At 42.2% G+C, this 15782-nt stretch overlaps 1 long non-coding RNA gene across 1 annotated transcript in view; it reads left to right on the top strand.

The window, feature by feature from the left end:
- LOC117088097 overlaps positions 1–15782 on the top strand; it is a 338602-nt gene that overhangs the window by 281040 nt on the left and 41780 nt on the right. The gene's annotated exons all lie outside the window — the stretch shown is intronic.

Below are 15782 nucleotides of genomic sequence, written 5' to 3'. Positions count from 1 at the left end.
AGGAATTATGGCTTAGCAGTTCATTTCTAAGGTTTTAGAGTTGAACAAACTGTGTTCATTTCCAGCAAGTGTAAGGGATGGAGTGACCATTATGTACAGGCTGTGCACCACACAACATCAAGGGTCACCATTTACATTGTCATGCACATAATGGAGCTTGTGCATGGCACAACCTGCATGGCTGAATCAATAGGCTCAGCTGGGAAAGGCTACTGAGTCTGAACCCTGCTGTTCAAAATTGTCCCAAATGCACAGGCCTCAGACGCACTCTGTGGAAAGCACAGAGCTCTGCCCTGCTCTCAGCAGAGAGAATGCCTCTACACACCCCATGTTGCCCTATTGTCCTGCCCTGGGTGCAGGTCACTGATCAGAAACAAAGCGAGATGAGCTTGTGATATACCCTTTGTTGGACCTTTAATCTCTGGCTCACTGTGCTTTTATAAAATGTGAAAGTAGATTATGGGCTGTGAACCACTATAGAACTCCGTTAGGTAATGATTGAGATGTAACAAACGCTGCCAGTTGTAATAAAGGAAGAATGAGGTCATAGGAAAACTTACTTGCATTTCAGCTACTTGTTGCAAAAGATCCATATTCCCTGAGAAGAACAAAACAAGCATTTGTTCTTAATGATAACTCGATCGCTTATCTCTTAGCAAGACTTAGTATAGAAATGACACTCAAATGCTAACAAATGAAGGAAGGCAGAAGGAAATAAAAAGGAGGCAAAATGATTGAATAAACGAGGTTTCAGGGATAGTAGAACGGGGAGCGTGCTGCCTGGCTGTCATATTTTTGGAGTGGGAGGTAGCTGTCAATATGCGATGGTGCCTCTTTGCGCGTAAATTACTTGTCACGGAAACCAGTCTTGATTGTGCCCAACGATGTGCCAGTCATCTTGTTTCATTTAATGCTATTTCATTTAATTCCTGTTCAACCTCACATGTAATAACTCTGGTCTTCATTTTACAAGTTAAATAACTGGCTGTAGGTTCGCCCGTATAAGTGACAAATACAAGATTTGAACACAGACCTATATGACTCCAGAAACTACAACTTTCTGTCATATCAGTTAAGCCAAGCAGTACTTTTGGGCGTAACTATCTCTATGCCCCAAACTTACATAGAGATACTTACGTTTCCTTTTTTTTTTTTGGAATCCTGGGCTTTTCAGGGGGGTTGGGGTTTTCTCCTTGTATCTGTGTTTAGGTTCTTATCTTTCCTGAGTTACCCTCTTCTCCACATACTTGGGGGAGGTTCTTGGCTCCAGGAGGGGAAAGGGAAAGCAGAATTATGGGTGGGTTTTGTGAGGCAGCTGGCTCAGGTACAGGTTTTATTCCAGCATCAAAGTATTGCTGCTGCCTGTAGAGTCTTATTCTTTGATACAAGGGCTGAGTTGGCTGAGAAGAGCTATTGATAAATCCACGTATGCAGGTCAGAAGATTAAAATGAGAACTCTCTTAGAAACAAAGAAAAGGGAAGGAAGGAAGGGAAGGAGGGAGGGAGGCAGGGAAAGATAGTAAGAGGAAACCTTCCTGAGTTTATCACTGAATTATTGGATTCATCTTTTCCTTCAGTGATCAATGGTAGAAAATACTTGGGACAATTAAGATTCAGGGTAATTCAATAAGAGAAGGAATATTATGTTCTCGTCCTATGATTTGATGCCATTGGATACTGAGGTGGGGTTGCCAATGACTGTCTTGTGTTTTGTTGATGTGGTTAATTTTATTTCAAACTTTTGGAAGTCCAGGGAATGGGTTTAGAGAAGGAAGTGGCTTTGGGGAGGAGGGGAGGTGGGCAGGGTATGCAGGTCAAGGAGGTGAAGGGGAGAGGAGACTTGTCGAGTGTCAGCTTCGTTCAGTCTTGCAACCTGTCAGCTAAGTGCCATGGCTTCTGCCATGGCCTGGAGCTTTCCCAGTGGCCCACATGTCACCTCTAATTTGACTTTGTTTTTGGGGGATGGCTTATCAGCCCCTTCCCCCCTATTCTCTTGCTTCTACGCAGGATACTGAGTCATCAGTATCCATCCCTTTCACTGGCAGAATGGCGGGATGAGGGCAGACCTCCTGGCCTCTGTGGCCACACAACATAGAGGGCTCCATGCTGAGTCCACAAAGGAGGCAGCTTGGTAGTCAAATAGAGCGCCCCTCCTCCCTGCACTGCTGAAAGAAGGCAAGGCCCTGGGTGTGGGATATTTTCAGAGGTGTTTACCCAACAGTCAATAATTTTAGGATTGTAAAACAATCAAAAGAAAGTAGCCCGTTAGGATGAGCAGGTCTCTTAGTCACTGATGCCACATTTACCCAATGTTGTCAGAGAGCCTGGAAGACCCAGTTGTCTCAATTTCCCATGCTCAGAATGGGCGGGGGATTTGAACATATTGGCATTATGGTTCATTTTCTCAGACTACGTTTTAAAAATGTTTCTTAGAGTTTTGTAATGATTCGCCACATGGCAAAGTCATCTGAGATTTTGACGGTGTGCTCTTAATCCTGAGCTCTTCTTAAGGATTGTAGAGTAGCATGTAAACATGACCCGTATTCAAGGCTCATGTTGTTTGCTGCTTGGCTTCTGCAAAACCCACCTCTGTTTCTTGCTAGGTGGGTAGATTCTGGGCAGGTTATCCTCAGAATCATTCCTTTTTCCTCTAACTGAGAAGCTGGGGCAAAACAAAGAAAACCCTCTTGTTGTCTGGAGTGAAATTCTGTCTCCAAATAACTCAGGGTATCTGAGGCCTTTCTAACTCTTGGGTTTTAGCCTTTGGGAAACTTTCTGAAAAAAATCTGCTGGTGTTGGGCATTTGCTAAAGCAACTCACAGTGTTTATAAGGTCATTAGAAACTTTAAAAATCACATAGGATCTGTTTCCCGGGGCATTAGGGTCATATCCTCTTCTTATTTCATGGCCTTGTTTCTAACCACACCTGAGTGTGTTTAGATAGATAAGAAATGAGTACAAATATTTTGCTGTTCCTCCATGGAGACGTGGAGTTTTAATCCCTAGTTCCTGGACATGAGTGGCCTTAGTGACTTGGTTAACCAATAGAGGTGACAGAAATGTTTTTCAGGGACACCTGTGGTCAGGTCATAAAAAGTCTTGCAGCCTCAGCCAAGACCTCTTAGAAAGCTCACCCTAGGGATGTTCCTTCTTTGAACCAGGTGACCGAGTGCCAAGGAGAAACCACTTGTAGATGGTCTGTTTAATGGCCCCAAAGGAACCCTAAGTCAGCAGGCAGCATCCATAGTCAGCCTTCCCAGCCCAGGCTTGTGAGAAGAAATACCACCTTGGAAGTGACCCTCCAGTGTCTGCTGTCCACCAGGCATTGCTCCCCATCAGAGATGAACCACTCAGCTAAACCCATCCTGACTTCTTCATCTACAAAGTTGTGAACAAAATAAAATGACCTTTTATTTAAAGCCGTTGAGTTTGGAGGTAGTTTGGTACAATATGAAACTAGAATCTTAGTAAAGACAAATGTTAGTTCCTATGATCCAAGACTCTAAGAGTCAAGATATTTCATCTCAGGAGGAAAGATATAAGGGACTCTAGTCTTAAATCTTTGGGTGTAAGGGACTCTAGTCTTACATCTTGGGTTCACTATTTCTGTGTCACCTAGTCTTCACGTATTTCTCATTTCTTACTATCTAGCCAGTTCAGTGAACTAATTTCTCAGTTTAGTGTTTTACCTGAGTATTGTTTTCCAGCTTCAAAATGGCCTTATAAAATGCAGAAGCAGAGATATTTTAGGTCTTAGGTAGTCAACATTGGAGGGGAATCCTTGTTGGGTATTACTAGACAAATCCGTGTTATCACTAGGACAGTGAGATGAAATGGTTCTAGCCTTGAAGAGTTCCAGACTGTTCTGAAAGGGAATATGGGTTCATTCTCATGTATCCAGTACAATCATCTTACAGCAGCTTCCTGTAATCTAGTGTCGAGAAGAATTCTGAAGCTAATACTGGGCTCTATGGGAAATAATATTATCAGTAATTAGTGATGACTGCCATAGTTAGTAGTAGTCAGTGCTCCAGCTTGAGGTCTGTATGTCTTGAGACCAGGGCATCCCAGTGATCATTGATTCTGTTGCAAACCTTAGATGCCTGTTGAACTGCTGAACTCACAAAGAGGATCATCACCCTTGGAAAGCTTCTGAGAAAATTTCAGTAAATTATGGCTGTGAGTCTTGGGAGCAAAGCCCAGAGAGTATTTGACTTATCCACATAAGTATATTTGGCAATCTAAATCAATGAGACTGGGGGTATATGCACTCTTTCAATGAGAAAAACTATAAACTATGATACTCATAATGGCATTTTATACTAGAGTGTAACCACACATACACACACACACACACACACACACACACACACACACACACGAGTAGCGTAGTAGAATATGTATGGGAAATGAAATGAGAGACCTGATGTATTAGTTTTCTAGGGCTGACATAACAAAATGTCAAAAACTGGTACAGGCTTAGAGAACAGAAATTTATTTCTCATAGTTCTCGAGGCTGGAAGTTGAAGATCAAGGTGCCAGTAGGGTTGATTTCTTTTGAGGCCTCTCTCCTTGGTTTGTGGATAGTTATCTCTCATGTCTTCACATGGTCTTCTCTTGGTGTGTGTTGGTATCCTAATCTCCTCTTTTTATAGGGACATCAGTAATATTGGTTTAGGGTCCATTTATATGATCTCACATACCTTAATTACCTCTTCAAGGGCCTATCTCCAAATGTAGTCACATCCTGAGGTACTGAAGATTAAGAATTCGACATACAAATTTTGAGGGGAACGTAATTCAGCTTATAACACCTGGGTCTGAATTTTGACATTTCTACTTACTGGTCATATGATCACACATAAGTTGTTTAACTTTGCCAAGCCTCAGTTTTCTTTTTTGCAAAAGCAGAGTTAAAAACAATACTTAGCTTGTAGGGTTGACGTGGGCGGGGCAGGTCAGTGAGATGATGTAAAACCGCCATTTATATAAAAATGCTGTATATGCATCAAGCATGAACAAATAACTACCCCTCATTTTCATCTCTGGATACTAGCTCCTTCCAGGTTGGGTGAAATTAATAACCAACACTTGTAGAGTTACTAAGATATTATAGTGATTTTTTGCAGATACAACTCATTTAATAATTTTAAAAATTTTGAGATGACTTCATAATTATTATTAGTGCCATCATCACACTCATTTGACAGTTAGAAAATATACGTTTGTTTTCTCCCTCATTTTAGAGAGGCAGACAGGCCCATCGATGCCAAGTGTCTCATCACTGGCAACTGTATTCATGACTTCAGGCACATTCTGCCATTTACCCTCAGCTATAGATCTGGGAAGACTGAGCAGGGTAGACATGGAAACAGATAATCAACATTTAGTTGAAGGCGGAGAGCTCATGAGGTTTGGCATACTTTTTTTCTCTTGCTTTCTCACTGTAAAATGAATGGTGTAAAAAATCCAAAATGTCTTTGGGTGTGTGCCCTGTCTTCTAGTTTCAGAATTTGATCTGATGACTTCTCATGAAACCTTCTTGCAGAAATGCCACTGACTATGAAGAAACACCTTATCAAAAGTTCAAAACTGTTGTCTTCAGAAGGTCAATGGGAAGGAAAACAACTTTGCATTAACTGGGAGCCAAGTCAATGTTTCTTCATTTATTTTCACCCTTAGATGGAGGATCAGCTAGCTAAAAGAGTGCAAGAGTCACCGTGAGTCTCTAGTACATAGCACTTGACATGTCAGAGAAGAGCCCTTCCTTTGTTTGGGGGCTAAATAGGTATCTGCTTTGAGAATAATTTTAAGGGAACAATTGGTTATAGATCACTAACCTGGGGATATGAAACATGTCACAAACTCATCATCACATAAAATATGAATGCCAGCATCTCAGGTGAAGCTGTGGTGGACTGGGCATGGGTCAGGTGCTTTGCATACATAATAATCCTTAGTCCACCCATAAAACAATGAGGAAAGGAAAATATACCAATGCAGGAGTTGACATATGTGTTCTTAATATTGGCTCTGGGGTCAGCCTGATTTAGGAGCTGATTATGACTCCATGATCAACATGTGATTGAGGCCAAGTAAACTAAGTTCTCTCACCAGCTGTTATCAGCTCAGAAGAGCTTACTGCACACATCTCTTCCCCACTTTGTTCAGTGACATCAAATTAGTAGCTTTAAACTGGTCATGATGGGAGTGTCAGTTTCTTCATCTGCAATTGGGGTGATGTAAATAGAGTGCTTGTCCCAAAATTTCTTATCGGTAATGAAAAACTAATCTTCATTGCCATCATCACCATCACTATCACCATTATCATCAGCTTCATCACCATCACTATCGCCATCATCATCATCAGCTTCATCAGCATTACTGTCATCCTCTTCCTCATCGCCACCATAAACCTTGATCCTTCCCATTTTCAAGAAGGCTCAAAGAGTTGAGGCTCTGTTATTTGGCTTGCCCTGTAATGGGAAATGTTTTAAGTTGTGCTAATATCCTGCCTTATATAACTTGTTTTTTGTAGAGAAAACTTGACTCCCTTTTCAACTACTTTCTAATCTAATTATCTGAAGGAGAATGCCACCATTTGGTGGTAATAGAACTTTAATGCCACTCCAACATTTGTTCACAGAGGGAAAGCAGGCTCAGAACGTTAGATAGAAAATGGTATATAACTAGAATTTAACAGTATGGCTTTTACTATAATCGCTTTACATTTGCTTTTTATTTATAGCTACTAGTAATAGTTTTACACTTAAGGTGGTGATTATAGTTTCTTATACAATGTAATTAAGGGAAAGAATAAAATAATGAGTAGATTAAAAGTAAGCAATAAGCAGCAGATAGTCCAGCATACACATGAAAATGACAAAAAATGGTGATGGTGGCACATGAATATATATCAACTTCCCCAAACAAATTATTCTCAGCTCTAGGCTCAAACTTACAGTGCTTTGTTTTTGTTTTTTGAGACGGAGTCTCACTCTGTTGCCCAGGCTGGAGTGCAGTGGCGTGATCTTGGCTCACTGCAGGCTCTGCCTGCTGGGCTCACGCCATTCTCCTGCCTCAGCCTCCAGAGTAGCTGGGACTACAGGCACCTGACACCATGCCCGGCTAATTTTTTGTATTTTTAGTAGAGACAGGGTTTCACCGTGTTAGCCAGGATGGTCTTGATCTCCTGACCTTGTGATCCGCCCGCCTCAGCCTCCCAAAGTGCTGAGATTACAGGCGTGAGCCACCGCGCCCGGTGGCTGTATTCCTGTTACCGTATTCACTGTGTCAGAATCACCCAGGAGAAGTTAATAAACATGAAATTCCTGGCCTTGACCCACTGGTGTCCAGGAACCAGCTCTTACCAGCTCAGAAGAGCTTACTGCGCACATCTTTTCCCCACTTGGTTCAGTGACATCAAATTAGTAGCTTGAAACTGGTCATGATGGGAGTATTGGTACTAGGGAATCTGAAAATTCCCCAATCAGGGCTATTGATGTATTTTTCCAGAGAGCTGGTTGCTAAGTATTTATCAGCACACCACTGCCCCTGCCCCAAACCTACTGAGTCAGAAACTCTAGGAAAAGTGCCACAAATATCTACTCTTATTAAACTTCCATGCAGGTGACTCTGCGGCCCATTCTCCATTTTTTTAACCACTGCCCTTATGGTCTCAGAAACTCTCAGAACCTGCAACTTTTGCTTTTCCTTAGCCGCTCTCCCACTTTCCCCAGCCTCTGTGACGGCGAAAGTTCAGCTATTAGGAGGGAAAATGCTGCCAAGGCTTCCGCACCCAATGAAGCAGAAAGACACTGGGCAGGAACGGAGAAAACTCTCATTTAAACACAAATAGCTGAAATAATTGCTGAGCAAATCTAGAAAATGACTGGCTAAGTAAATTGCTTTTTTGTGTGAAGTCTTTTTTGAGTTTGACCCTGGGGAGTGAGGTGAGGAGTAACTCTTCCAGAAGCCCAGAGCTACACCGTTGAATCCCTGGCTGTGCCTCCCTTGAGTTACACAGGCATTTCCTAGGCTTCAGGCTAGCCCTGCCTCTGCCTTCAGGGCAGCTGAGCCTCTGTGGAGGCTCTGGAAAGATGGGAGGGATGACCGCAAGACGCTGAAATAGTGCTCTGGGGGTCTGGGGTTGCTGTCCTGTTGGCTTCTCAAAGTCATGTTATATCATGTTTGGCATGAAATTCACATCAGCCTATGGGCCCATGAAATGGTGCTCTCATTCTCATCTATTTGTAAACAAAAGACTAGGGGGCATCACTGCCCATTACTTGGCATCTAACGTGTGTTGTTTATTGTGCTAAGGTGATTTTATTTAGAACAAAACAATTGCAACTTAACATAAAGCGTGCAAGGAATTATTTCAAGCCCCTTTAATACAGTAACTTATTTCAAAGGTACAACAGTCCCATGAGGTACAAATTCTTTTTTCTCCACCAAGGGAACAGATCTTTAGGTCACTTGCCCAAGGTCACAGAGATGGGATTCCAGTGCTGCCAATCTACTCCCAGGTACAAAACTCTTCACTACAGCACGTTCCACTGCCTCTCACATCTGGGCATAGTCGTTTCCTTTTTAAATTCATGTGACCTGGGAAAGGACCGTGGTTATACTGCTGAGGAAAGTGAGTCAAAGGAATTAAGAGAGTTACCCAAGATCACACAGGAAATGAAGCAAAGAGCTGGAAGAAAATAAAGGGCTGAAGTAGAAATAGCAACATAAGGATGGGACCATTGTGTATGCCAGTGGCTGCTCACACCTGCAGGGCACGAAGTCTTTAGAATCCGAAAGCCTTATACCAGGAGACTCAGCTTGAAGCTGATGGTGGTTAAAGAAACTCTCTCCTTGGTCAATTTCTAGCTTCGAGTTTCTGGCAATTCATTCAATCTCAGACTTAGATCCACCCGCACCACCACCACCCTGAAAGTAGCCCTTATAGTACAGCTTAAGATACTGATTGTTGCAAACATTTAATAAACTAGCATGTGCAACTCCCTCCTCACCAGCAAAATTCCTAACCAAGCAGGAAAAACAGTTTTTGGTTGTTGTTATTGTTTCTACTGAAAGCTGGATGTTTTTGTGGGTTTGTTATCTAGGCAATTTACAGGAAAATCCCTCAAAGCCTGGAGACTGCCTGTCCCCAAGGTTAGTCCTGAGATAAGCCCTAAAACCAATCAGAGATATCTTACTGGCTGGCATCCCACAGACAAACATTAACTTGAGAGAAGGGTTGATTGACACAAAGTAGGGATGGCCTCACTCTCTGGAATGGCTGGCTAGATCCCAGCAAAAGTCAGGCCAGGTCTTCTGGGTTGCCAGGAGGGACATGTTGGGTCCCTAGAGGAACTCACTTATCTGTCACCACCTGGTTGGACCTTGGGGTTGACCCCCTAGCCCTTCACACAGTGAAAATCGCAACGTGGAGCCTATTGGGGAACAATTTGATCTCAGGGCAGTCCCCTCAGACCAAAAGTAAACTCCTCTTTCCTGTCTGTTGGTCAGAAGTCAGAATGAAGGTTGCCTTGTCTCCTACCAGACTAAGTAGATATATTAGTTTCAATTTTTGATCCTAGAATGTCAGCAGTTGCGCAGATGTAATGCAAGAAGCTGCCTGGGGCTGCTTTTCATTCTTATTTATGCTTTTAAGTACTTCAGAATATGTAAGTATAATACTTGGTGATTAGGATAATTTAGAAAAGACTAATAAGGTAAACTAAGAAAAAAATATTTAAACCACGAATCTTGTCTTCCATCAATATAAGGTATAGCTTGATAGTCTTAATTCAACTCCAGTTCTCTTTATAAAATAATAGAAAACTGCTTATAAAGTGATGGAATAAATGAACAGTCATGACATTCTAGTTGGTAAGACAGTCTTAATTTTGTTGCTTTAGAAATCGACATGTTTGAAAATTTTGAACACTTGCCTTGAATTTTGAAAAGGAAAAACCTGTTCTTGACCTCCGCTTGATAAAGGTTTCAGACAGATGTGGAATATTCATGGTCCTTGTCCTCCGCTGGTACCCATGGGGATGTCGTAATCTAGAATCTGAAAGAAAGGGTATATGGAGCATTTAAAAGCCTCTTACAAATTGAGTTTTTTTCCTGGAAATTAACAACCCTGAGGGCAAAGATGTATTTGGATGGACTGGGCACAAAACAAGGCTTTTCCCACTCACAAATCTATTTCTCAGGCTTCCTGATCTGCAGAGAGGAAGAAAAAGAATGCATGAGCAAGAAAGCCCCTGTGTGTTGTCTATAGGGCAGGCCAGGAAGAGGAGAAACTGTTACCAGAAAGGGATCCCAATCCAGACCCCAAGGGAGGTTCTTGGATCTCACACAAGAAAGAATTGGAGGCAAATCCATAAAGTGAAAGCAAGTTTTTAGAGAAGTAAAGAAACAAGAGAATGGCTACTTCGTAGGCAGAGCAGCCCTGAGGGCTGCTGGTTAACTTTTTATGATTATCTCTTGATTACATGCTAAACAAGGGATTATTAATGAGTTTTCTGGGAAAAGGATGGGCAATTCAAAGAACTGAGGGGTCCCCACTTTTTTAGACTATATAAGGTAACTTTCAGACATTGCCATGGCATCCGTAACCAATCATGATGCTGGTGGCAGTGTCTCTTAGCATGCTAATGAATTATGATAGCGTATAATCAGCAGTGAGGATGATCAGAGGTCACTTTCATTGCCTTCTTGGTTTTGGCCAGCTCCTTTACCACATACTGTTTTATCAGTAAGGTCTTTGTGACCTGTATTTTGTGCCGACCTCCTATCTCATCCTGTGACTTAGAATGCCTAACCTCTTGGGAGTGCAGCCCAGTAGGTCTCAGCCTTATTTGACCCAGCCCCTATTCAAGATGGAGTTGCTCTGGTTCAAACATATCTGACAAAACCAGCCTTTGATCAGCATGATCCAAGATCTAGTCTTCATTGTTGCAAGCTCGGAATGTTGCAAGCTTATCACTGCTTTGCAGACTAAGAGTCTCGTGGTGGCACAACTCCCCAATTTCTGGCATTTGAATGGTTGCAGGGAAAGCCAAATTGCCATCAGAGGATTGCTTGTTGAGTGTGCCACAAGAACAAAGCAGGTTGTCATTGAAGCAGCTTGTGTCACCAAGCTTAGCCTTCCGTCTCCACTATGAGGAGAGTGGCTAAGAAGTCTAGCTTTTGAAAACAGCCTGGAACTAGACACTGTCTTTACCATCTTTTTTTTGTTTGTTTGTTTGAGACAGGCTTTCACTCATGTTGCCCAGGCTGGAGTGCAGTGGTGTAATCTCGGCTCGCTGCAACCTCCGCCTCCTGAGTTCAAGCGATTCTCCTGCCTCAGCCTCCCAAGTAGCTGAGATTACAGGCATGCGCCACCATGCCCGGCTAATTTGCATTTTCAGTAAAGACCAGGTTTCTCCATGTTGGTCAGGCTGGTCTCTGCTCCTGATGTCAGGTGATCTGCCTGCCTCGGCCTCCCAAAGGGCTGGGATAACAGGCGTGAATCACCATGCCCAGCTGTCTTTCCCATCTTTTCTATTTACTGTGGGGCAGGATTTGGAAGCAATAGAACTGGGATAAGTCACTGCTTTTCCCTTCCTCAGTTTCAGCCCCAGTAAAGTGGGAGTGATGTATCATCTACATTTGCTGGCTGGTGTAAATCATCTGCCATGATGTTACCAATATTTCCTTTATTTTTTTACTTTTTGGTGTGTTTATGTGATGGCTATGTAATCTATTAGTTTACTCCAAGTGTACCCTGCTTACTGCTTAGATCGGGGGCCATTAATTCAGTCCCTTGCAAATAACCCTCACTTAACTTTTAGTTGAAGTACCTTTAGTGCTTGTTGACAATCTGCCCATGTCCCCCTTATTTAATTCTCAATCATACAACCCGCTCAGACTTTCCAGAGCTTTAGATGATCCAGGCAAGGAGGTAAAGAGATCTGATGGCTCCGAAAGAGTCAACATTCTGGGTACTCAGAGAATGGATATACATTGTAATCTTTACTCCTGCCATCCATTTTAGTAGGCACCATGCTTTCCTTCAGTCTCCTTTTGTAGGAGAAAAAGCACACAAATCTGAGACGCTAATTGGAGGGGTACTGCCACTCAGATGCAACAATATATAATACAAATTGGAACATAACCTTATGCATTTCTTAGGTTGCATATTGTTTATGAGAAAGTATTCATTAGTAGGCATTTTGATGATAAGGAATTAATATTAACTCAGAAAGGAAAAAAGTTTGCAGGCAAACAGAAACACTTTTTATTTTTTATTTTTATTAACCTCAGTTGGCATCTAGGAATTTGATGGTTATCTTAAAGAAAGCTGGCTTGAAAGCCCAGCCATTTGTATGTAAAGTTTCCCCGTTAGTCGAACTAATTGCTTGAGGACTTACCTACTAATCTCCCACTTTCTTCTTTCCTGAAACCCCCTTTAGGGTCCCCAGAGGGATTTAGATTCCCCTCTGGTATATAAAAGTTAGATCAATTGATATTTTCAAAGCAGAGATGCCAATCTTGCCTATGGAGAGTCCAAGATCATCTGAAAATCTGTTCTCTGTTTTCCATCCATGTTTAAAGACAGCATTTTACAAAGTGAAGGACCCTTCCTTATCCCTGGAGGTACCCTCTCCACTTTAGCTGGTACCTACACAAGGCATTAAATAATACTAGGACACATCATAAGACAATGATTTTCTTTACAATTCTCTTTCTGCATTTCTGAATATGTCTAGGAGAAATGATCGGTGTCATGCCAATACATAGTGTTAATCTCTTTCCACGTTGCCAAATTTAGCAAATAAAAATGCAGGACATCTAGTAAAATTTGAACTTCAGATAAATAATAAATATACTTCTAGTATAAGTGTGTCCTAAATAGTGCATAGGGCATACTTGTACGTAAAAAGTACCTGCTGTTTATGTGAAGTTCAAATTTAACTAGGCATTTTGTATTTTATCAGAGAAAACTTCTGATTTCTCTTAATGTCTTTTTTTTTTTTTTTTTTTTTTTTTTTGAGACAGAGTCTTGCTCTGTCGCCCAGGCTGGAGTGCAGTGGCCCGATCTGGACTCACTGCAAGCTCCGCCTCCCGGGTTCACACCATTCTCCTGCCTCAGCCTCCCGAGTAGCTGGGACTACAGGCGCCCGCCACAACGCCCGGCTAATTTTTTGTATTTTTAGTAGAGACGGGGTTTCACTGTGTTAGCCAGGATGGTCTCGATCTCCTGACCTTGTGATCCGCCCATCTCGGCCTCCCAAAGTGTTGGAATTACAGGCGTGAGCCACTGCGCCCAGCCTAATGTCTCCTTTTAAGCAAAGATTGGGCAGACTTCAGGCTTAGAAGCTATTATCAGCAATGATATCAAATTAAAATTTAATAATAAAGTTTTATTTTCATGCTATTGATTTTTATAGGTACCTTTTAATTCAGAGAAAATTTCACCTGTTATGTACTTAGTGTAGTGCATTTAAAAATAAAGTTAATTTTGGCCGGGCGTGGTGGCTCATGCCTGTAATTCCAGCATTTTGGACCTTGAGAGCTTGTTTGGAGGTTCTAGCAGGGGAGCACAGTTACTCGTATACCCTTGACTGAAGACCCGTCCTCCTCTATGGGGGATGGTCCTCCTCTTCCACCAAGAGGGCAGCTTCGGGAGGGACGTACATGGAGCGGTGAGGGAGGAAGCGGACACCCACCTAGCCAGCCAGATCAGCAGAATCAACCCTGGCGATCAATGGGGTGCCAGATGCCGCAGCCAGATCACCCTCACATCCAATTCCAGCACTTTGGGAGGCCGAGGTGGGCAGATCACGAGGTCAGGAGATCAAGGCCATCCTGGCTAACACGGTGAAACCCGTCTGTACTAAAAATACCAAAAAAAAAAAATTAGCCAGGGGTGGTGGGGGTCGCTTGTAGTCCCAGCTACTCAGGAGGCTAAGGCAGGAGAATGGCATGAACCCGGGAGGCGGAGCTTGCAGTGAGCGGAGATCGCACCACTGCACTCCAGCCTGGCCGACAGAGCGAGACTCCGTCTCAAAAAATAATAAATAAATAAAAGTTAATTTTAAAATAATTTAAGTTAAACACTGAAAGGTGACTGGATTAAAAAATGTGTTAGTATAGGATGAACTTCAGTGTGGTCAAAAATTAACTGATGATGAGACATACTTCTTTCATTTTGCTGTGAATTGACTTACGTTGTATATAAACCTGGGATAAAACTTAGTACTTGGAGATTTGTAGAATCCTTTTGATTCCCTATAGATTTTTATAATTTAGGGAGAGAAAAGAACCCTAAAGTGCCGTGTTTGTTGCGGTGGTCTCAGGACACATTCACGTTTTCAGCTGGCATGGTTACGTGTGTCAGTGTGGGCAACAGAGTGAGACCCTTTCTCAAAACAAGCAAACCCTCCAATTTTCATTCAGACTATTTTTCTTTTCTTTTTTTTTTTTTTTATTGAGACGGAGTCTCGCTCTGTCGCCCAGGCTGGAGTGCAGTGGCTGGATCTCAGCTCACTGCAAGCTCCGCCTCCCGGGTTTACGCCATTCTCTCGCCTCAGCCTCCCGAGTAGCTGGGACTACAGGCGCCCGCCATCTCGCCCGGCTAATTTTTTGTATTTTTTTTAGTAGAGACGGGGTTTCACCGTGTTAGCCAGGATGGTCTCGATCTCCTGACCTCGTGATCCGCCCGTCTCGGCCTCCCAAAGTGCTGGGATTACAGGCTTGAGCCACCGCGCCCGGCCCGTTCAGACTATTTTTCACTACGAATTCTTTTTCGCTTATGTAATACTTTTGCTTTCTCTCTTAGGAATACTTAACCTGTTCTTCCCAAGTTTTCTTTGTTTAATTGTTCTCAGAGTCAGGGCTCTGACTGGTGCTGGGAGCATGTTAGAAATGCAAATTCTCAGGCCCCACCTTAGACCAGCAATGTCTATTTAAACAAGGCTTTCATGTGACACTGATGTACCTTAAAGTTTGTGATCAATGACAGATTGGATAAAGAAAACATGGTACATATACACCATGGAATACTGTGAAGTCATAAAAAGAACAAGATGATGTACTTTGTGGCAACATGGATGGAGCTGAAGACCATTATTCTTAGCAAATTAATGCAAGAACAGAAAAACAAATGCTGCCTGTTTTCTCTTAGAAGTGGGAGCTGAATGATGAGCACACATAGGCACAAAGAGGAGAATGATAGACACTGGGGCCTACCAGAGGGTGAAAGATTGGGGGAGGAAGGAGAGAAGCAGAAAAAAATAACTAGGTTTAGCACCTAGGTGATGAAATACTCTGTACAGCCAACTCCTGTGATGTGAGTTTACCTATATAACAAACCTGCACATGTACCCATGAACCTAAAATAAAAGTGGAGAAAAAACAAAGGTGGTGATCCACTGTTGTCATTCATACACACAGGCATAGCTACAAGGCAACATCTCTTTTGCGGCATTTCCTGCTTATTTTAGCTGGAAACGTTCTCTTTCTTACCTGAAATGCCATAGCAGTTCATTTGATTTTCCTTAGAGTATTTATTATTCTTTGTGGGCACTGCAGTTATTTGCAGGCAGTATTGACTGTCCTGTTTCACCGTGAGCTCCCTAAGAAGAGAAACTCTGTCTCTCTCTCTCTCTCTCTGTATATATATAGATAGATATTTACAAATTTATATGTATGTTATTTATAAATAAATTATATGTACAAATAAATATAATTTATAAGTATATATACAAATGAATTGATAATTATAGACATTTACAAAT

The sequence above is a fragment of the Trachypithecus francoisi genome, unplaced genomic scaffold (assembly GCF_009764315.1).
Source record: "Trachypithecus francoisi isolate TF-2019V2 unplaced genomic scaffold, Tfra_2.0 Lachesis_group10, whole genome shotgun sequence".
NCBI lineage: Eukaryota > Metazoa > Chordata > Mammalia > Primates > Cercopithecidae > Trachypithecus > Trachypithecus francoisi.
The sequence above is the reverse complement of the archived record's forward strand: the minus strand, read 5'-3'. Positions and strand labels throughout refer to the sequence as shown.